General features: G+C 41.3%; 1 long non-coding RNA gene across 2 annotated transcripts in view; it reads right to left on the bottom strand.

The window, feature by feature from the left end:
* Nucleotides 1-8,581: 8,581 nt before the first annotated feature.
* The window catches only part of LOC125988858 (uncharacterized), a 38,260-nt gene continuing 24,260 nt past the window's right edge, over nucleotides 8,582-22,581 (bottom strand). The window contains exons 2-3 of one of the 2 annotated variants that reach the window (XR_007488515.2): nucleotides 9,878-10,019; nucleotides 8,582-9,750 (exon numbers count right to left, since the gene is read on the bottom strand). This is a non-coding gene — a long non-coding RNA (uncharacterized lncRNA). The remainder of the gene's footprint in view (nucleotides 9,751-9,877; nucleotides 10,020-22,581) is intronic. The other variant, XR_007488514.2, reaches the window with a different exon arrangement.

Genomic DNA, 22,581 nt, shown 5'->3' with positions numbered 1-22,581 from the left:
AAGCTGTAAATCCCGCAGATTTCCTGCCGCCCCCTCGGCGCCTTCCCATCCCCCACCAGCCGGTAAACTGTCCCTATTCTCACAATTATAACCCTCCTTAGTAACGCGTATGACATTAATTTGAATGATTTCAGGTCTTTATGTTGAACGGTATGAAAGGATTTGTTCTCAAGGTCCTTCATGGTGAGGATGCCTTTGGCAATAACTTAACGCCTTCATTTCCTACTTAGTGTAACCTGAGATCATCTTATTGTCCTACATTTGAATGAATGACTGTCTGTTGATGACTTTTTTTTGGTTCATTTTTTGAACACATTTGAGAGCTACATAGCAGGTGAATGTGTGAAATGATGACGCACTGAAATAGTATGAGGGAAGCTCCTGGTCTTGTTGGTGATTCCTCTCCTGCTTGCTTCGACTGCAGCCCCACGCTTGTCAATGAGCTCCGAATTAGGAATTCTAACAGGCATGTCACCACTTTGAACTGAAGGCTTGAAGTGCTTTGAGTCTGCTGCTCCCTTGGATGCGGCAGGCAAAGTCTGCACATTGATCTCTTTGACTTTGACACTCTCCCTCTCTCGCTCGCATTCGTTTTCTTGCCGCTGGCCTACTGGTCTGTTCTCAGTCTTCCTCTGCACTCCATTTGTGAAATGTATCAGAAAAGTTCTTGGACTGGTGTTAGAAAATTGAAAAGCAATTTTTTTTCCCTCATGAATGTTGGCCAAACTAGCAAGCATGACAACATGGCTGCTCACAATGTCCCGAGCTAGTGTTGTCACCCTCAAGCTCTTTCTCGGTCTTGAGAAAATTCATGATGACCATATTTGGAAGATTGCAAAGCAGACTTCTCGGACACTTCAGGCTTGTCACAGTGCAAAAGTCAAAAGTTTTGTTCTTAAAGAACTCCATCCTTTCCCAAATGTGAACAGACTGCTGAATTACGTAACAGTGGTCTTTTCATTTTCTAAGAATCTCTAAGACACAGAATGGAAAACACAACTCTTCATTTGAGTGAGTGCATTTTTTGGGGGGTCTAAATTTGGTTTACCCCTTTGGCCTCACCCCTGTGTTACTACACATGTCTTGTGAGACCTATTGCAAACCCACCAACAGCCAGCCAGTGTGGAGAAATGAGGAGATGCTATTTGTTGTTTGCCCTTTTGAAAAGACTGCAAGAGTGAGAGAGGGATGGCGCTGACACCAAAGGCACCCCATGGCGCTGACCTTGGGACCCCCCTGGACCCCCTGCCTCCTTCATTGAAGTCTGCAGATGTGCCTGCCTGCATGATAATGGCCTTCACAGGAGGAGCACCCCTTACAGTGCCTATCTATAAATCACACAGGGGACACGGAGCTGACTGAGCCTCCTGCGTGAAGCATTTTCAACTCGGCGCATTTATGACCGCGTGTGCGCACGCCGCTCACGGAGATCCGCGTTGCATTATTGATCATTCTCGGGAGAGAGCTGAAAGTGCGAATAGTAGCAGTGGCAGGGGAGAGGAGAAGAGCGGGTGGGAATGGCTGCAGACAGATAGCAGAACGCGCGGGTGCATTTGGCTGACCTGCCAAGCATCGACACGAACATCCAGCCAGACACTTCCGACGTCCAACGCTGACAGGTGAGGCCTCTGGAGAGCAGCGGGGAAGGAGGTGGAGAAGCAGGAGGAAGGTGCAGGGCTTTGTGAAGGACATTGATGTGACATCTGCTTGGCGGCATGCGGAGCCACAGGAACCGATGGAATTGGAAGGTCGAAAGAAGGCAATGCTGGGTTTTGTTTTTAGGCCTGACGTCATTCATTCTTATATGAGCTGCACAGTAAATACACACCGGTGACAAATTAAGACCTGCATAAATCAGAAAGGAAGCTACAAAAGAACAAAGGAACGCAGCAGTCCAGTTGTTGGCCTCTCAGTGGGAGTTAAGTTGTGGAGTTTGGATGTTGTAGCTTTTCTTTGCAATTCAAATTTCCTCATGTTTCACAAAGAAAGTGATGAAAAATTGGTTTGTAATTGATACATTTTAAACTGCAAAACAAAATACTGCACTACATAATATCTATAAACCACCATGATGAATCTACTAAGCTAGAAATATTTTAAACTAATAAACTATTAACTATTAAACTTCGCTTTCACTTCGTGTCATTCTTATCAGTTCAGTATTTCGTTGCGCGCGCGTTGGGGAAGTACAAAATAGTGTTGGCTCGTGAGTGAACAATTCGTTCGAAAGAACGGGTTTATTTTCAGTGAACGAGAGTGACCAAATCACTTCCGAAAGTGATTCGTTCTTTTTTCAGTTCATATGACTTCAACCAGTAGGTGTCGGTAGTGCACATTGAAGCTGGTGCCACCTTGCCGTAAAACAAAACGAAGAAGAAATGACGTGACTTCCCGTTCACGAACGAGTCGTGAATTGCATTTCCCTGAACTGATCTGTGAGTGAACAAGTCAGTGAGTGACTTGCATTTCCAGTTCATCGCGAGAACGGATCAGTGAGGGAACGAATCCTCCCGTTTCCGAACGAGTTAATGGGTGAACTGCCTTCCCGTGCATCCACGGATCATTCAGTTGCGTTCCCTGGCGCGAACGACGTAAACCAGCATATAGATTTACAATTTGCCAAGGAAAGAAAGAACCACTCACTGAAACACCACTTCTTTTATGCGCGTTTTCTCCAAGCTAATGGCTAACTTTATTGCATGGAGGGGATGCGCCGTTATGCAACAATGGGGAGATTATGCTTCTCTTTGGGTAATCTTGATTTTATAACACTTATAGTAGTTTTTAAATAACGTGTATAAATACATACGCCTAAATATTGTTATCCAATATCTCTACTGCAATTTCACATTAGATTGTTGGTTTGAAATGTAGGTTAGGGTATTATTATTATTATTTTATTTTAATAAACATTAAAACCTGTTAAAACTTGTCTGGTGTTTTATTCCTTGTCTTTATTTTTGCGTGTCCCCCCAAATAAAGAGCAAGTAGTCAAATACACATTCTTGACATGTACAAAAAATGCATAAAGTTATTAGGTACACCTGAAAATGGTGGTGTACCTAATGGAGTGTCCGTGTGACGTCACAGATCAATCAGCCAATCAGGAGGTGGGGGTGGGGGAATCTTGGAAAACATGTTGGAATGCGGCTCCCAGGACTAGACCTTGACGCCTGTGACCTTTGACCATGATATTTCCCTAATAAAGTGGCCTGTTATGAGGTACACTTGAAAATGGCGGTGTACCTAATGGAGTGTCCGAGTGATTCCCTCGTTAAGTGCAGGTGCGTGAAAACTTTTAGCTCCTTTTGAACGTGAAAGTGGCTAAAACTTTTCACGCACCTGCGCTTAACGAGGGTCACTTGGAAAACATGTTGGAACGCGGCCCCGAGGACTAGAGCTTGACACATGTGACCTTTGACCATGATATTTCCCTAATAAAGTGGCCTGTTATGAGGTACACTTAAAAATGGCGGTGTACCTAATGGAGTGTCCGAGTGATTCCCTCGTTAAGTGCAGGTGCGTGAAAAGTTTTAGCTCCTTTTGAACGTGAAAGTGGCTAAAACTTTTCACGCAGGTGCGCTTAACGAGGGTCACTTGGAAAACATGTTGGAACGCGGCCCCGAGGACTAGAGCTTGACACATGTGACCTTTGACCATGATATTTCCCTAATAAAGTGGCCTGTTATTAGGTGCACTTGAAAATGGCGGTGTACCTAATGGAGTGTCCGTGAGATTCCCTCGTTAAGTGCAGGTGCGTGAAAACTTTTAGCTCCTTTTGAACGTGAAAGAAGCTAAAACTTTTCACGCACCTGCGCTTAACGAGGGTCACTTGGAAAACATGTTGGAACGCGGCCCCGAGGACTAGAGCTTGTCACCTGTGACCTTTGACCATGATATTTCCCTAATGGAGTGTCCGAATGACGTCACAGATAAAACAGATTAAAAAAAAAAAAAGAATGACTAAATAAGAAAGTGTAGCAAACGATTCGGTGAACGATTCTTTTGAACAAAATTTTTTAGTGAACCGATTCTAAAGATTCAAGTCACTTAAGAACTGGAATGCACATCACTAGTACAAAACAGTGCAGACGACCGTGTGCAACCAGGTCGAAAGAGCCGACTGGTTAGTGACACAGGCTCTTGCGCGCTAAGACTTTGGTTCGATCCCAAGTGTGCGAATGTACCTAAAAGTGCCTTAATTGTGCATTTAACCTCTTATTTATTTATTCTTTTTTTTTTTTTTACCTCATGTAGTGTACCTACACTATGAAGTCCACTTCATAAGGGAAAAAGCTTAAGGGAAAGTGAAAAGTGCCACACCCGCCCTCACCCCCACCTCCTGATTGTCTGGATGATCTGTGACGTCACACGGACACTCCATTAGGTACACCACCATTTTCAGGTGTACCTAATAACTTTAAGGATTTTTTTTTGTACGTGTCAAGAATGTGTATTTGACTACTTGCTCTTTATTTTGGGGGACACCAACACATATTACACAACGTAAAACACATATACATATATACATCAACCAAATGTCAGATTTTTGTTTTCATGACCAAAAAATAAAAACAAGGAATAAAACACCAGACAAATTTTAACAGGTTTTAATGTTTATTAAAATAATAATAATAATAATAAAAGCAAATTTCAAACCAGCAATCTAATGCAAAATTGCAGTAGATGTATTGGATAACAATATTTAGGCGTATATATGCATACACGTTATTGAAAAACTAGTATAAGTGTTATAAAATCAAGATTACCCAAAGAGAAGCATAATCTCCCCGTTGTGACTTAACGGCGCATCCCTTCATGCAATAAAGTTAGCCATTAGCTTGGAGAAAACGTGTATAAAAGAAGTGCTGTTTCAGTGAGTAGTTCTTTCTTTCCTTGGCAAATCGTAAATCTACATTCTGTCTTACGCAGTTCACGCCAGGAGGGAGACGCAACACGTTCACTGACTGATCCGTTGATGAACAGGAAGGAAGGCAGTTGACCCATTGACTCGTTCGCGAACGGGAAAGTCAGGATTCGTTCCCTCACTGATCCGTTCTTGCGATGAACTGGAAATGCAAATCACTGACTTGTTCACTCACAGATCCGCTCAGGGAAATGCAATCCACAACTCGTTCGTGAACGGAAATTACGTCATTTTCTTCTTCGTTTTGTTTTACGGCAAGGTGGCACCAGCTTCAATGCGCATTACCGACACCTACTGGTTGAAGTCATATGAACTGAAAAAAGAACGAATCACTTTAGGAAGTGATTCGGTCACTCTCGTTCACAAAAAATAAATCGTTCTTTGAAACGAATCGTTCACTCACGAGCCAACACTAGTTCAGGTTAAGACGCTTGTCTCGGTTACGTCAGTCGACTTAAAACTGACTCAGGAAGTTGGGTTGTTTCCTATTAAATTCCATTTTGGTAGTCATGACAAGACTTTATCTTCTGGATGGAGCTGTAGCTGTTAATGTTCTTTGATTAAGGGTGACATGATGTTGTCATTTTGTCATTGTCACTTAAGCACTGAATAATGAAGTGATACTTTCATAATGGAGTACGAAGCAACATGATTTGACATGGCGTTGCCCATTTTCTTCGGCAGATGGTTTCCCCATCATGCATGCTAATAGCTCTTGTGCAACATATGCATGAGATGGGACCTGAACAACCTCCTGGATGCTTGTGAATACCCACATCTGATGTTGTATGTTAATCTGCTCACCTTCAGGGCACTGGGAACAGAAACCAGCGAGGGAGAACCAGAAAAAGCTGCACACAAAAAGAGGCTTTGAACCAATCTTCTTTCCAGCTTGTACTCAAGGGCTGTTAATGAGTGCGTTACTTGATACTAAGCATAGAAAAGGAGAAGATGGAATTACAGTTATGTCGTGGAGAAAAAGTGAATGGTCTTGATTAGTCATTGAAATAGCTTTGCATAAGACAGGTGGAAGAGAAAGAATAGAGGCAGCGTCTTGGAGGTTGCCCAGAACTCGTTTTGTACTGAAGACAGTGGAAGAGCATTGGAAAATGCAAGCACACAACCTGAAGGGGCCTGTAAATGGTAAAAATGATCAAGTTTTGAATGCTAATACTGGAAATCGGATTATCCCCCCCCAAAAAAAATAGGTTTGGGCTTTTGAGCGGCGCTCTTCCCGCGTAGACTTTGTGTGTTCTCCCCTGTTTTACAAAAATGTGCCAGCAAAATAATAGCAACCTGTAGATTGTCAAGACGCAGACCACAGGCTAAATGATGATGTCATCCCGTTGCTTTGAGTGGACAAATAGGATCAGCTGGCGTGGAAGCGGGACGTCTCCGCCAACCCGTTTGCCTTGTAGCCAAGTATAGTTGAAAAGATGTCATCCAGACGCCATCGTACATTATGCCGAGCCTTGCCAGCTCTGGATTTGCATATGGAAATGGCGCAAGTATTTGAATTAAATTCACGCTTTACCATTGTTGTGTTTTTTTTTTTTTTTTTACGCATTGGCGCATCGCTGGATTGGTTAATTTCCCCTTGCCCACACTAACACCGAATCAATGCTTCAAATTTTTTTACTAAGTACTAAGAAAATGGTTGTCAGCAGCAATTGGCCCCTGTTTTGATTTCCTGTCACCGTGGGAGCGCCTACGCGGTTGTCATGACGGTTGATGACAAAAAAGCAGTGACAATATCATTTGATGAAACACTACTCATGCCAGTTTGTCTGTATTCCTATTTTCTTTTGGCTTTTCAGACATGGCGGCTGACTAAAATTTAATCCTGTTATTGGCCCCATTCTGTTCTTAAGAGAGCTCATCGAGCAGGATGTACTCAGGGATTGCCTGTGCGTCTCTTGTCAAGTCTGCAAGAGGGATTTAAACAGAATGCAAACAGAAATAGCTGTTGTATGTGTGAGAGTTAAATGGAAAACATGTCAGCCTACACTGAGGACGTTTTACCTAAACTTTGCTGCTGCGGCACAGAAGCATCTGTAGGGAAATTTATATTCGGCTGAGATCCATGTTCTATATCAGGCCAAAACACTTACGAAACTTAATAATTGGCATTCTTTCCTGCCCTGTTTTTACAAATCCCAATAAAGTTAGGATTTATTTATAGATGCTTTCTTTTGGTAAGACAGAGGTACGTTTGTTTACCTGCTTATCATGTGGAAGTGGCTGAAACATGTAAACAAACTCTGTCTTACTAAAAAGTAAAGTGAAGATAGTTTAAACATTCACCAAAGAAGTTAGGACTCATTTAAAACGTAAATAAAACGTAAATAAAAAATACAACCAGTTGCACATTCTTTTCAACCTCAAGTCAAGAGGCCAAAAACAAACAACTGGGGAACTTCTGTCCCTCGAGCAGCACCGCATTGAAAAAAATGGAATCACTCCCTTTTTCTATACATTCATAATCATCTTTCCCATAACCGCCACATCGCCTTTACTTAGTGGCCTTTACCTTGTCGCCCAGCTTTTCACTAGAGAAGGTTTGAAAGCTGTGGAGGACCATCATCTCCCCCGTCACATGAGTATTTGTGGCGTCTAAATCGAGCGGTGTTTCAGAGGCTGACTCGCTCCTCCTGCAGGCTGTGTGGGAGTCTGGAAGCCGATCAGTCGGCCTGAAGCTTGCGGGTGGACGGGCTGCCACCTCCAGCTACCTGGACGCTGGAATGAGATTACCATGCACATGGAAACGAGTCCATTAGTCACACTTGGAACATTTTACAAAAGCAGGGGGAATTACTATATTCGTATCTCGATTTCTGACCTACAAAGTTAGATTGTTTTAGGAGGTGCGGAATTTTTGTTCCCTCTTATTGCACATGCTGTTTAATTCTTGTAGAGTTTGTACTTTATGTATATGTACTGATAAGGAGCTCTGCAAACATTCATGTGATTTTGCATGATTAATGTCTATAATAACACGCAATCAAATTTAATGTGTCTAAGCCTGTGATTACAAGTGAGCTGTACGTAGATGGTTGGCTTGAAGGCTGCTAAATTAGCATCATTAATATTGCTTTAAAACGTCTGCTGGCAGGTTAACGATAATTAAACATCTGCATTCGCTCCTCCTCCGCCATTCCTCATCTTCAGCTCAACTTGTCGTTAGCCCGCCTCAGACAATTACCGCGCTGAAGATCAGAGGCTGTTTAATATTTCATCTCAAAATCTATTAGACATAAGGAGTGCGCTGCTGTTTTGTTAACCACTTGCTCCTATGAACGTTAACAACCATAACAAATTAGTGGTAGTAGTACAAGTATCTGGAAATGTTTGTTTTAAAGCGTGTCACTTAACCTGGTGTCAATTTTCTGAGGAAATATTTCATTGTAAATGTACAAATTTGAACCTTAAGTGTGGTGTATGTGAGGGTTAAATAGAAAAATAATAAATAAATATAAATAAATAAACTTCCACCCATTATCTGCTGGGTCAACCTTTATTTTTTTACCTTTATTCATTACACTTAACAACAGTATCTGTATTTTTCATTGAAACTCTTTCAAAACGGGTTGTTAAATTAATTGCTAATGTATGACGATTAATATAATAGATTTGACCTGAAAAGGAAAAGCTCCCGTAGCTGCTTCCAGGCTTAGCCAATCATATGCAGCATTACTTCTGGTCCTTACATACCAGCTTATGATTGGCTTTAATAATTGTGATAAACCATTTAATCTAAAACGTTTTTTTAAACAACCTGTACTGACTATGAAGAATCAGAATACCTATAATAAAAGCGTTATAATGGGGCCTTGAAAAGAGACAGAACAGGTAGCATTTCTCAATATTCTCACCCACTATTTTTGAACAGAAAATACGCAACTCCAGCAATTTTTTACAATGAGATCACAGACATTATTGGATTCAAAAAGAAAAATCAAATATAAAGTACAGACCGGGGAAGTAAAATGGAAATGCTCCTCTTGCTCCCCTGACTGCAGGTCCTTGCAGCCTGGTTATGTGAAACATCGAGAAAGACGAGGAGTGCCAAATCTCTCTTTTTCCTCTAAAATCACGCTCTTTGCAGCTTGACCTGAGGATATGTCGAAGCCACTTCAGCCCAACGAGCAGCTTGGGATTCAGAAGAGAGCTTCCCACTCTCTCCAAAATGGAACCTCAGAAGAGGCTTATTTCTTGTCTTTTTAGTCCTGACTGAAAGAGACGGGCGAGATGAAGACAAACAGAAACAGCAGCACTTCAAATTGACCAGACAGCAAGACGATAAACACCGCGGTTGTCAAAATCAATTAGTGGAAACAAACCAAGAGAACTTTCCCAGAACACCATAGTGCTATTCATTTTTATCCAGCCAACATTAATTTTTACGTCAAGAATTTTATTCCATCAACACATTACATAAATATTCACTATTTAAAGCAAATTGAAATGAAGTGTATTAGTACAGGAAAAAAAATGAATATGGTAAAGAAATACGCTGATACCAAAACACGTATGTGTATAAACATTGCAAAAGTCAATTTTATATTGTGCATTGGTTTCACATTGATGAATGCTTTTATGACTCATCACGGAAAAAATAATGTCATCAATCTTTCAATTAGCCAACTAAAGATGAAGACAAATAAAAGAAAGCTCTAGACTGAACTTATTCTGCAATTTGATTTCAATCTTGTTTCCCTCTTCTGCTCCTTCATTTGTTTAGCACACGCACTTGCACGTCCTCTATCCGCATCTTCACAGCCAGGGCCAATCCCGCAGGAGTGCTTTTTCATCAAGTCTTCTTGCTAGTGGGGAGCAAAGGGCATCATCATCAGATTAGCTTCTGATCACTCTTCCTAAGTAATTATCCCTGCACAGCCAGCCTTCTGCAGCTCGCAGACATAATTGATTTAATGGAGTGTGTGCACTCACTCACTCAGTGTCTCCATCTTTGTCTCTCTTCACTTCAAGTTCGCTCCAGATGGGTGATGTCGGAATGCACAACTTTAATGATGAAAGTGGCTACAGTTTGTCAACAGCGCTCCAGGATGCAGGTAGTAGGACTTTACGCTTCCTAACCAGATGTGTAACAAAAAGGCAAAATATGTTTCATAATACATTTCTCAAAGCATGTAACCAAGTTAAAAATAATTACGATATTTTCAAGTGAATATAAATTATATATAAAAAAAAAAAAAGTGTTAAAAAATAAAATATATATAAAAATGGCTGTAAGTAACTGATTGGGCCCCAAAATTACATTATTATTATTATTATTATTATTATTGTGTGCATATGTGGACAATTTGTGTTTACTTTGATATCATTTAACAGTGTGAAACCAAAATAATTTACTTTGTACATTTTCCCCATTTTTATAATGTAATGTTCTATTTATCTGTCAAGGTGTATTATGTTCTAATTTTGATCATTTTAAAGTCCTGTTGCTATATAAGGTACAGGGGGTCCTCGGTTTACGACGCCCTCGAGTTACGCTGTTTCGTGTTGACGACACACGTCTCATATATTCTTTTTTTGAATTATTTATATTATTTTTCCGTATTTCATCCATTTTGGACTGTTGCGTCGTCTCTCTCTTGCAACGCCCCTTTCAGTGTGCAAGCCAACCACAGGAATAAAGGTAAGGAATTGTTTTCTCTTTTTTTATGACTGTACTGTTTCATTTGGTTACTGTTCCGACTTGCACCAAAATTCGGTTTACATCGCCGCGTAGGAACGGATTGACGTCGTAAACCGAGGACCCGCTGTATAGTATTATCAGTGGGCTAGTTTGATGAAACATTGAGTAGATGCTTTAACAATAAATAGAGGGACTCAACCTTAACCCTAAGCCTATTATACTGTCAACAAGATCGATGGAAAATTACTTTTTTCAACTGTAACCAGCAAGCAAAACGATTCTCTGTCAAGACTTAAAAATGAAAGCTTGTCATCACAGCGTGTTACTCGAGTTGTTAAACATGTTTCTTTTATATGACGGCTGTAAATATACATTAAACACTGGTTCAGCAAACAACAAACGTCACGCAATAAATTTATCTGGTGACCCATTTATTGAGTGCAGATGTCATGACAAGAATGATGAATCCAAGCCAATGAACATGTCGCCTCTCCTTACTGTTCCTCCTCCATTCAAACTATAAATGCATGAGGCAAAAGTTACCGATTCAGAATTTGAGTACAAAATCCATATTAAGCCTCATTTTGGCTACATTTTCCCATAAGAAATGTTACGCTGGACAGAAACGTGCTGTGCTTCCTGCTTGGGGGGAAACTGTGGCTTTGTGTAATCATATCGTATTTAAGTATGACACAACAGAATCATTGACATTGAAATGATTTGGACTTTTAGAGATTGTCTCTGCTCATCATCAGACCCAGATGTCAAGAACATACACAGCTCAAGTAACATTTGACCTTGTTGCTGCTCAGTGAGAGACAGACTAGGCCATTTGCAAACTTCACAGTGGAAAAAGATCCATTTCAGAGGATGGGAGATCTCGGTTACACCACGTGCAGCGCACAGCAGTGACTTTACCTGTAATTAAATGTATAACACGAGCACAAACAAGCCTGGAAATTGGCATGCTCGCGCACATGAATCCTCATGGCCTTTTGCTCAGCAAGATCAGATAATGAGGCCACAGTGCAATTACTAAAATCAGGTAGGCAGGTTTGGGCAAATTAGGCCCAGCATGGCGTCTGCTTGCTAACGTGACATGATAATTGCTTGCTGCACCAAGATACACAGAGACAAGGACACCCTGAGGGGATGGACGGAGATAACCCACGAGGGGATAGTCACACAAAGACCGGTGCGATAACCTCCACGTCAATATGTTTATGACTAAGGACGGAACGGCTGATAGCAGGCAAGCACTTCATTTGAAAATTAATAGACTGTGGGATTTCTTTACCACTCAAGACACTTAAGCCCCCGATGTAGTTACCTCTGCCTTGCCCCCTCCCCTACCTGCTGTGCTTGGCTAAGTGCATGGGCCATTTGACAATCTACTGGACCGTCCTTGGTCAAACATGGATGCGCTCAAAATCCAGACATTTACGACTAGATGGGGGTACCACGTGTTTGCCTCCGATACAGTTAATTGAAGTGCAGTGTAGCCAATATTCACTCGTCAAAATGCATACTCAGCAACATTGTGCACACATTATGACCGCCGCAAATCTCAGTTGGTGACTTCAATAAATGTATTCTTAGCCTTCATCCTAATTGTACTTTTCTAAATACACGCGATGCACCAATTGGATCCAAAACCCCTAATCATTGAGTTGAATTCAATTTGAGAGTGGTGGATAATAAGATACCACCGACTGCGATGAGGCACCCTGCCCTCTTTCATCGTATTACATCATTTTCAAATTGCAAGCATCTTTGGCCCTTTTACACCTTTTTCCTCGTGCAGTAATTACAAATGCTCACTAGAGTCATCATGTTTTGCAGTCAAGTAAATGCGTTGTGAAAGAGCTTTGTGTGCTTGGGCACCTTCACCCTTCCCTTCACTCCATAAGACCATGTGCTCGGGAAGAAGTCTTACAGCATTCATCTGGTGGTCACGTGAATTTGGTGAATTTGTCATGTATGTCCCCGCTATTGCACTACAGCTTGACATCACGTGCTCTTTCGTCAAATAGTCAATGATAGCAAGAATATATATTTGTGCATGAAGCAACGTTATTTCTGATCATATATGGTCTTATCCTAATTATGATTTTATCCAGTTGCAAACAATTGCACAGATTGTCACAAACCAATGGGAAAATGACCAATTAGGCAAAAAGATTAAATTAACCCAGCTTTAATAACAGCCATGCTTAATTAAATTGTGGAATAGCGACCACCCTCCTACAATGTAAGACTTTTAAAAAAAAATTCTTGGCACAGCCCAGTTTTACCCACTAATGAATGGTGCATAGAGATGCCAGGTGTGCAACGCACAAAAAATAAAAATAAAAAAAATAAAATGACATCAGGTCACTAAGCTCTTTCCATTGAAAAAGCCCTACCAGGAGGCAGCCCTATAAATAGCCGAGTTACTTGTCTCAAGCTAGAAACTTTTATTTGACACAAGCTAATTAAACACATTCATCTGGTTCATGGCAGCCACCTTTCTTCGCTGAGCTTCCATAACTCCATCTGGCATTATGGCAGCACACAGGAGTTTTGGCTCCTGTGTCAATCAATGACACCGCGCTGTGTTCACGTACTCCTTTTGTCGTACATTTATATTCAGTGGCCTCCGTGCTTGTAAAGAAGCACAGAAAGGTTCCCCAAATTAATTGGATCAACGATTAAGTGACAGTCGTGCTGCCCTACTGAGCAGAGACAATAGCGGAAGAAAGGGTCGACGCAGGCGTTGCCTTAAAATTGACACTTGAATTAGATAATGAAGAATAGAAGGCAGGAGGGGAGGAGGGGGGTCCGATCGGTGTGAGGTCTTCACTGAAGAACTTAGCCTGTGTGGTCAGAGACAAACTCTTGGTTAACTGCAGTTGCTTGGCAACATAAATTTAGCAGGCAAATATGAATTGAAACATTTTTGCTTTGTAACATTTTCAGATCACTCATTAAATCCTCACATAACTGACAAAAAAGGTTCATGTAGCGAAGCATTTCATGGCATATGCTAATTAGTTCATAAAATTTGAATTTGGGATGTAACTAAAGTGGCGGGTAAGAAATATAGCGTTGGTTGATGTTTGGTTTTTTGTGTTTTTTTTTTTTTGATCCACCCAATGAGAAATTGTACTTTTGGCCTAACAACCAGAACTACAAATACAAAGCAATTGTTTGCTTTGAAATTATATAATTGGTGGGGGGGTTGACTACAAGCGCAGGTAGTTGCCGTTTAGAATTGAAGTTGCCCACAATTATAATCCATTAGCACACAGCTACATGAGAAAATGGAAGTAAATCTATTTTGTTGTACAATTATTTTTTTTCACTGATTGTCAAGTCAATTATGTTACCTTTTCTCATAAAATTTTGACTTTGACCTACAATGCCTTCTCACCTGTGGCAAAAAAAACTCAAGCCACTACAACTGATGACTCACAGAATCAAACCTCTTCATTTCATACTGACTTGTCAGAGTTGTCATTGGTAAAATGTGTGTCAGATTAGAAGGGAGGGGCACGTAATAGAAGCCTAGGTAACACTTAAAGCTTTGGCTGCGATATTGCTTGATGGCTTTTGGAGCCTCTGATCTGAGAAAAATCAACCTCCTGCTGCTCCAGCTATTCACGTATTATTTGTGAGCTCTTCAAAGATATGAACCCCACTGCTGGAAGCAAATATTTATCCTGTGCTAGATGCTATTCGGGGAAACCTGAGGAATGTCTACAACTGCAGCTATTGCGCAAGTCCCTACTCAACACAAACACAACCGTGCTTACTGAACACTCTTCCAGATCGCTGCAGTCGATGCAATTATTCAAAGAAAACTTCCGACCTAGCGCGAACAAAGAAACTGAAAGGAACTCTGCCAAGGAGAGGATTTTTTTTTTATTTTGTTATTCCAGTGCCGCAACTCGTGCTCATACTGGGTTACAACAAAGTTCTCGAAATTGGGAAAGAATAGTACCAGACGTCATCCATTGTGCTTTGACAGGGAATAGCGTATGTGTGTAAGGTTCAGTCAGTGGGTGCAAACACATGGAAGGGATTGTCGAGATCTCTGAGGACACTTCAACCATTCGGGCAGAAAAAGAGCATGGTGGAGAGTGTGTGGAAGGGTCCTCCAGCAATGTGTGATCACGTCTGAGAACAAAGGTTGCGGCTTTTTTCAATGACCTATAGCGCAGTCTAGAGTGAGGAACATTATATCCGGGCCTCAAGCAGGAGGGGAGCGGGTAGGGGTTATGAGTTTGTTTTATTTTTTATTTAATGTCATAGCTGATGAGTAATAAATGAAAGATAAAATAAATTCAAGTGTATTAGAAAATGCCTTGACTCTGTTGGAAGGTCTGGCAATGCGCAGCGCCGTCTACCACAGGGCTGTCAAACTAATTTTTGTCGCGGGCCGCATCGTAGTCATAGTTTCCGTCAGAGGGCCATTATGACTGTCAACCCAAATAAATGTATGAACGTCTCATAATATATAAAGTATAGGCTACACAACAAACTGATAAATAACCAGTTTTGAAATCGGAGACTAGTATTAAAAATTGCTAACAACATCTCTAGTTTGTAAAAGTGAAGACAATTTGCAATTCTAGTATTGATGCATAAAGTCGATGCACAATTTGTCTTTGTGGGCCAAATATTATTACGATGCAGGCCAAATTTGGCCCGCGAGCCAGAGATCGGTCTACAAAATTCACAAACACGCTAAAGTAGACTTTCCCCAGCATGGATGGAGCAGATCTGGGGGCGGGGCAGCTTTCAAACATCCCACAACTGGCCATATAAAATCTACATGATGAAATTGACTATAATAGGGAAACAAGGCTGAAGTGTTTCATTTTTCCTTTCTGTCCTTAAACCACCCATATTATGCTGAAAATGCCCGAGACCGAGATGATGTCACAAAATACAGTGAATAGCAATAAATGACACCAACTAAATTCAAGAAACATCATGATCGTTTTCTCTTCATTCAGATGTGTTTTTCCACTTGCTCCCCCTCACCTCCTCTCCCCCTTAAACCATTTTCCAAGACAACCTACATAGATGACAGGTGCCGTCTTGGCCCTCCGGGGGTTGCTTGAGATGGAGAGGCCATCCCTGTCATTCTGTCTATTTGGGCAAAAGAGGAGGGCCAGCAGGGGATGGCTATATCTCCTGGGCCTCATCATGTAAGTGTATACAAAACAACATAGCGACCCCCTCAATCTACCATCCACCCTGTGTGGCTTTCATAATCTCTGGAATGTACTCAGTGAGTGGAGGAACTTCAGGTGACTGGCTTGGGGTGCACCAAATCCCTCCTCGGGTTCTTTTTTCCCCTGTTCTGTTTTGTTTTCCTTTATAGGGAGACTTTTCTTCACGAAGCAATCTGGGGCGCACAGTATAATTCATGCAAAGACCTTGCCCCTCTTGCATGTTTTGAAAGACGGCGCAGGTCGAAACCTTTTGTCTCCTCTCTACTTTGCATGGTTTCCTTGAAAAGACTCTCCAGCAGTGCCGTGGTGCTTTTTTGCAAAGATGGCGGGAGGGACAGAGAGAAATGTGACACATTGAAAAGCGCAGAGTTTTATGTATAGGACGTCGCCCTGGAGAACATTGGGGGAGAGTCAAATTAATGGCATCAGACAGCCTTGTGACAGGAGAGGCCATTATGTGACAGTAGCACAAAACCTTAAAGACTGGACTCCAACAGAGAAATAAATACAATAAAATGACACATAAAAAAAAACAAAAAAACACCCCCATTCTTACCAATCCTGTATAATGCTTCTCACAAAAGAAGGCCTCTCTGAAATACTTTGAGTAACCCACGTAATCCATGATTTTTAAACCTGGGCTTAATATTTTCTGTTTATCTTTGGCTTTCATAGGAGCTTGGCTAATACAAATGGTAACAAAGCATGCATTAATAGAGATAAGTGTGCGGGAAGGCAATATAGCACGCTACACCTACACCATCATCAAATCAAATCAAATCAAATCAATGAAGCGGGGATGATTTCTGCCCCACATTTGTAAAACCCAGGTTTCGATTCTGGCTCTAGCTTTTCAGGGTTTCATTTGCATGTTCTCATGTACTTGATGTACGCCACCTCTCGCCCAAAGTCAGATAAATCATGCTGCAGCTTACCCATGACCAAAATGAGCATAAGCTTTCAGAAAAACGGATCAAAGCTCAGCTCTGTAAACAACTTTGAAAGTCAATCAAAGTGTGAGTAATTCAAGTTTGATTGAGTTGCATTATCACTTGATTGAAATGTAGTTGTTGATGCACCGCACAGGATTCGTTTCACTTTGCGCCAATAATTCCATCTTAATGAAAGGTGAAACTCTTACAGGATGCCTTTCACACTGTTTTTTTATGTTGTATGCGTCTGACAGCAAGAGAGGTGTTTCTTTTCACTTCAAATAGGATTAGGAGACATTAAAAGATGAAATTGCAATAGATATCACAGCTTCAATCCTGTCTGCTGGCAGACCTAAGATCTCTGATTCATCTCTGAATGCATACTGATGAAAATGCATTTGTGATGCCCACAAAACTAGCTTTTCATGAACCCCATTTATTTGACAAATAAAACAACAACAACCCACACACACTTGTATTGATTCGTGGCATGAAAATAGAAAAAAATCATTATTTGTCATGTACACACATTTACACAAAATCTGACGTTTGAGCCATTACAGTCGTGGACACAGCAATCACACACACTTGAGCTCCCCGGGAGCAGTTTGTGGGGTGTGTGTCTGGCTGATGTAGTATGGCCGTGGATGGTCACTTGCCGGGTGGTCGCAAACTCTGCCAAGATGGCAGGTGTCGTGGTTGGGGACTTGAACCGGGGGTCATTTTAGCCACTTGGCCAAGGCTGCCCGAGAAGTGTGCAATTACAAACAGAAGAGTGGAAACGCTTCCTGACTGCAGCCGTTGAGTCAAGACTACACAAAGAGGGTCACGCAAAGTTCATTCATCGGTAATGGACTGATGGAAGTAGCTCCAAAGGTAAAAAACAGACGTTAACAAAACGCCTCCGGGATCTCACAAGAAATACATAAATACGATCACAGGATTGAGGCGAGGCACAAACGGGTGTACGCACAATCTGCAAGTCAAGGTTATTGGGTCAGAAGTTCTGCCAGGAAAGACAAAGAAAGAAGGCCGAGTGAGAAATGCAAGTGCGGACAAGAATGCCTCGCAGCATATGAACTGTGAAAAACACAGGCACACAACCGTCAACAGTTGCAGACGGGAAGTTCCGATTCAGCTCCAAGCGAGACTTAACAGTAGAATGGATTCATTAACGAGCGTAACGACCCGGTTGGCCAACAAACATGGTCAGGACACGACGTGCCACAGCATCCCGCCTGAAGTGCTACTCGGGTGATTAAAAGACATCAAGAGCCCTGCTCCTCCTTTTTTCTTCTTTACAGGCAACTCAAACTGGGTAAGAGCATGAGAGCAATTCCTGTTTCCTTCATAATAGTCATCCCACCACACACACAGAGCATTTCTCGTGCCACTTGGGAGTAAGGTATCGCGTCCAACAAAAATTCAGAATGTGTGTGCCAAGTTGAAAGCTGGACACCTCTCTCCAGCTGAACCTTTCAACAGAACTTGCAGGAATAACAGACTCAACTGTCTAACAACAGTTCAACCTCAGCATCTCCTTCCTGTTCTTTTCAGAACATCTTCATGCCACATACTGTAATGTCCATATGAAGACTGACCATGAGGTCTAAGGAACCGCAGTGAGACGGATACCCGCCCACCCAAAAAAGTGTCCTGAATGTTGATATCGTATGGAATTCCTTCCACACCGACATCTCCAGCTTTCTTGCCGAATACTTTCCCTCTCCCACAGCGCACAAAGACGGAGTATTTGGCAGCGAGTGTTTTCTCTGTAATCCAACAGGCTGCCTCGATGGAAGCGGAGACAAACTATGGTGGGAAAGATAAAATTGACTTCCCTGCTTTCGGCCATGGAAACGTTCCAGTAGTTCCCAGCTGTTTTAATACCAAATGATCTAATACATTGGCAATCAAAACATTGTAAGAGTTTTTAAATGATTCCCATTTGCGTTTATTTTCTTTTGTCTTACAGCAAGTTGGGACAACTTGTGTGGGACTCTAACACAACAGCTGTTGGCAGATGATTAGTACGCCATTATGAAGTCCAATATGAAATACACATACAGCTCACTTTTTGTGGAAAACTCCTATTGAAAGTTTATCAGTGTTTGTCCGAAGAATATTTTGGGTTAAACCCCCACACACACCTTACCCAACACCAATGGATTTGAATGGCCATCAATTATATATGAATTTTTGCTATTCACAGGCCGGCACAGTACTTCTCCCCGGCGAGTCGTGGAGAGTAGGGGTCTGCTGTATATAAATAGTGAAAAACATCCCCTTATTATTTTATTAAATCCTCAGTCAATCAAAAAATGTCCTGGTGGGGAAGACATTTTGACAAGTCACAATGTCAAACCTGTCAAATCAGTCACAGCCCTGAACTCCACGCATGTAATGATGGTCACAGTCTGGTTCCACCGCTACTCAACTAAGGACAAGAAATCCTGGTCTGCTGAATTTGCTTTAACAATTCAAATTCTCACAAAACAGCCTTGTTTGAGAGTCCTGTGCCCAGAGAAAACAGCTGAAGAAGACGATCCGCGTCTGCACCGTTGTTATGCATGAGGTTGTGTGTGTCTGGTGTCTTGGGAGATCCAGTATTTTCCAACTTTCAGCTGTGATCATTTTTCTGCATGTCAGGCTCTCTGCAGATGTAGCACGCATGTGAAAATGGCACACCACTCTACTACGTACATGCATTATTGAGCTATTTGGACTGTACAACATATCAAAGTGATCCTAAAATGTCTTGTCTACTGCAAATGCAGTCATTTAAACACGGTGCCTTGAAATAGATTGTGTGTGGCGCACGTAATTGCATTGTGGGTATTTTTATTGTCACTAGTTACTTTTCCATTGATATTTGAAATATTTGTATATGTAAAAAACAGTGCAGGACTTAAAAGCTACACTTCCGTCCAGTCCAGGTAAAACAAACCGAAACTCTCCTTCAATTTAGACATTAGATGACAATAGCATCGGGTAGGACTTAGTAGACCTTTGTGATTCCGATTTCTAAGTGGCTCTGTACTTTATCACACGGTTTTAATCGTATGAAACTTTTCTGTTGCGTACCATTTGGTAAACAAGAGAGAGCAAAGGCAATACTTTGTATAAATGTATTTTGAAATTGCTTATATACAAATACCGTATTTTCCGCACTATAAGGCGCACCGGATTATAAGGCGCACCTTCAATGAATGGCCCATTTGAAAACTTTGTCCATATATAAGGTGCACCGGATTATAAGGCGCACCTTCAATGAATGGCCCATTTGAAAACTTTGTCCATATATAAGATATATACATTTGGCCCGCGAGCCGGACTTTGGACACACCTGCTGTAGTGGCTCAATATTGGTCCATATATAAGGCGCACCTGATTATAAGGGGCACTGTCGGCTTTTGAGAAAATTTGAGGTTTTTAGGTGCGCCTTATAGTGCGGAAAATACGGTAGTTGTGTTTGTGGAGTGTCAGCCAGTGCCATATAATCTCTTGTGACCCTTGAAGTTGGGTCAACAGACCCAATTATCAGGTTGGTGCCTTTTTGACCTTTTGACTCAAAGTGGTTTAATTCTGACCGAGCTAGCTGTTTCCAAAAATATTTTTTGTGTCCACGACCTACATACTTATATACTTTGCCCATATAGACTTTTCTGACCATGACTTGGCAGTTTGGCTGGGAGCAAATTCAGCACTTTAAGACGACGGCTGGAAATATCAAAGCCAAAAATGCTGCATTGAATTCATAGCTACAACTTTGCGTTAGTTAGCAGTATTAGCCTCCATAAAGTGTCACACACTTGATTGTTTGGTGAAGTTGGAGAACCAGATACACTGATTCACATGCTAATTTAATTGCAACTCAGTGTATTGGTGATCAAGTGATGAGAATAGTCTCGAGCACACTTGGGATCAGCTCCATCTGAAAATAGAGCCCATCATGTGGCTCATACGTGTCGAGAACTTCCATATGTCTGTAGATATATATAGTCCCTATGATGCGTGGGTATGCTCCTTGATAAGGCTCCTGGGAGAGCTTCTCCCAGACCTGATTAGAGCATCAATTTAGACAGCCTGTGCTGTGAAATGTTGCCAGTGGATACAGTGTAGTTGGGTTCTTGATTGGTTTTGGCCTGGGCAACAACAGACAGGAAGTCAATAGCGTAAGCATTATCTATAACGAGCTGATGAGGTGTTCTCCTTTTGTCCTACACTAAGCCATTGATATATTTGTTCTTTCCTTTACCTCTAAGAAGGGAAGAACATTCATGCAAGGTCATTTCGAAGACTGGAAAACATTTGGAGTGATTGTCACTTTGGTTTAAAAAAAATAAAATGCCGTAAAATAGTTGAATTATTGCGATTGTGATTGACCAAGGATCCATTCTCTCACTCTCACTGGACAAGAGAAACCGGTGGGGGAATAATTTGCCCCCTGGGCCGACAATGATGTCAATCTGGACCGCAACTAGACTTCATCACTCCATTTGGAGAATAAAACGACACTCTCAAATGACAAACTATTCCATCATTGCTGAAAATTGGACAAGTACATACTTGTGACGTCGCTCTCAATTCCATCATGACAACTGGCGAAAAGATACAGGACCAGCTGAGGTTTTATTTTCAATGAGCCCATCACAGCTGCCAAAAGACATTTTTAACATCACATGCTTGCTATTTTCCATCTACTAAGTCAGCAATGGACCAGATGTACACTTCACAGCTGCCTTAAAATGGTATGTGCAAAGGTTCATCAATGACTGGCAATAAAGTGTGAATATTTTGCCCACTATTTCAGAGAACGACACATGAACCACCTCAGATGTTTGTTATTACAATTCACTTGCTTCACTTGTGTAGCTCGGCAGTACGGGCAGGCCAAATAAAGCTTCACGTGGTGAAAACCTGCAGAAACCAACAGGCGCCGTCACCCAAACTCCCAAAGGATTTGCATACATCAATTCGCAGGCTTCTCATGTCTGCCGTTCAAAGAAAATGCACCCAGCAGTCTTTTCTGTCATCTCAACAATGTGAACCAACAGTGAAAAAAAAAAAAAAACATTTAAAAGAATAGTTGGGAGCTTTCGAGTGGGGATTAAAGGAGTTGTCAATAAAGTGTAATAACATTTGAATTTGTATAAGAATTCCCAATTGTAATGATCAACAACGTCATATTTAGTGTCGCTTGAAGGTAGTTATTTTGTAAATTAGGATCTACACCGAAAGTCCAAGTACCCTATTTACATTTTAAGTCACACGTATTAGATAAAAAGATAACATAATTTTACTAATTTTGTGACCAAATACGAAAAACTCGACCTTATAACTGACTATTTAATTGACCTTTGGCCCGTTTTTCAATTTAGTATTTTGATCTGAGCCTCATATTAAATTTCTATAATTTTTTTGCATGTGGTAGATTACAAAGTGTTAGTCTACAAACAAATACAAACAAAATCAACAGTATTTGTCCATAAAAACATTTTGAATGCCATTTAAAAATTTAGGAACAAGAAATGAAGACCAGTCCAGGCCTGGCCCACTTTTGCCCCGCAGCTTTTTTTTCCTTTTTTTTTTTTTCAAACAGTTACAGATGCAGCGTATTGTATCTAAAATCAGCATTCCTCTTTCAACCAGCATCAGCTTGTGTTTGTCTTCATTAAAATCTATTGGTCTCAACACGGGGTGGTGCTGCTCTTAAAAAAAAAAAAAAAAAAAAGAATTCATATCTTGAAGGGTACTGGGCATGGTGCCAAAATTTGGACAACCTTTGTTGAATGCATCATGGAATTAGTGATGATGTGCTGCTCGCAGGGAAAAATTTAC

The sequence above is a fragment of the Syngnathus scovelli genome, chromosome 2 (genome assembly GCF_024217435.2).
Source record: "Syngnathus scovelli strain Florida chromosome 2, RoL_Ssco_1.2, whole genome shotgun sequence".
NCBI classification, from domain to species: Eukaryota; Metazoa; Chordata; class Actinopteri; order Syngnathiformes; family Syngnathidae; genus Syngnathus; species Syngnathus scovelli.
Note: the sequence above shows the minus strand (reverse complement) of the source record. Positions and strands in the feature narration are given on the sequence as shown.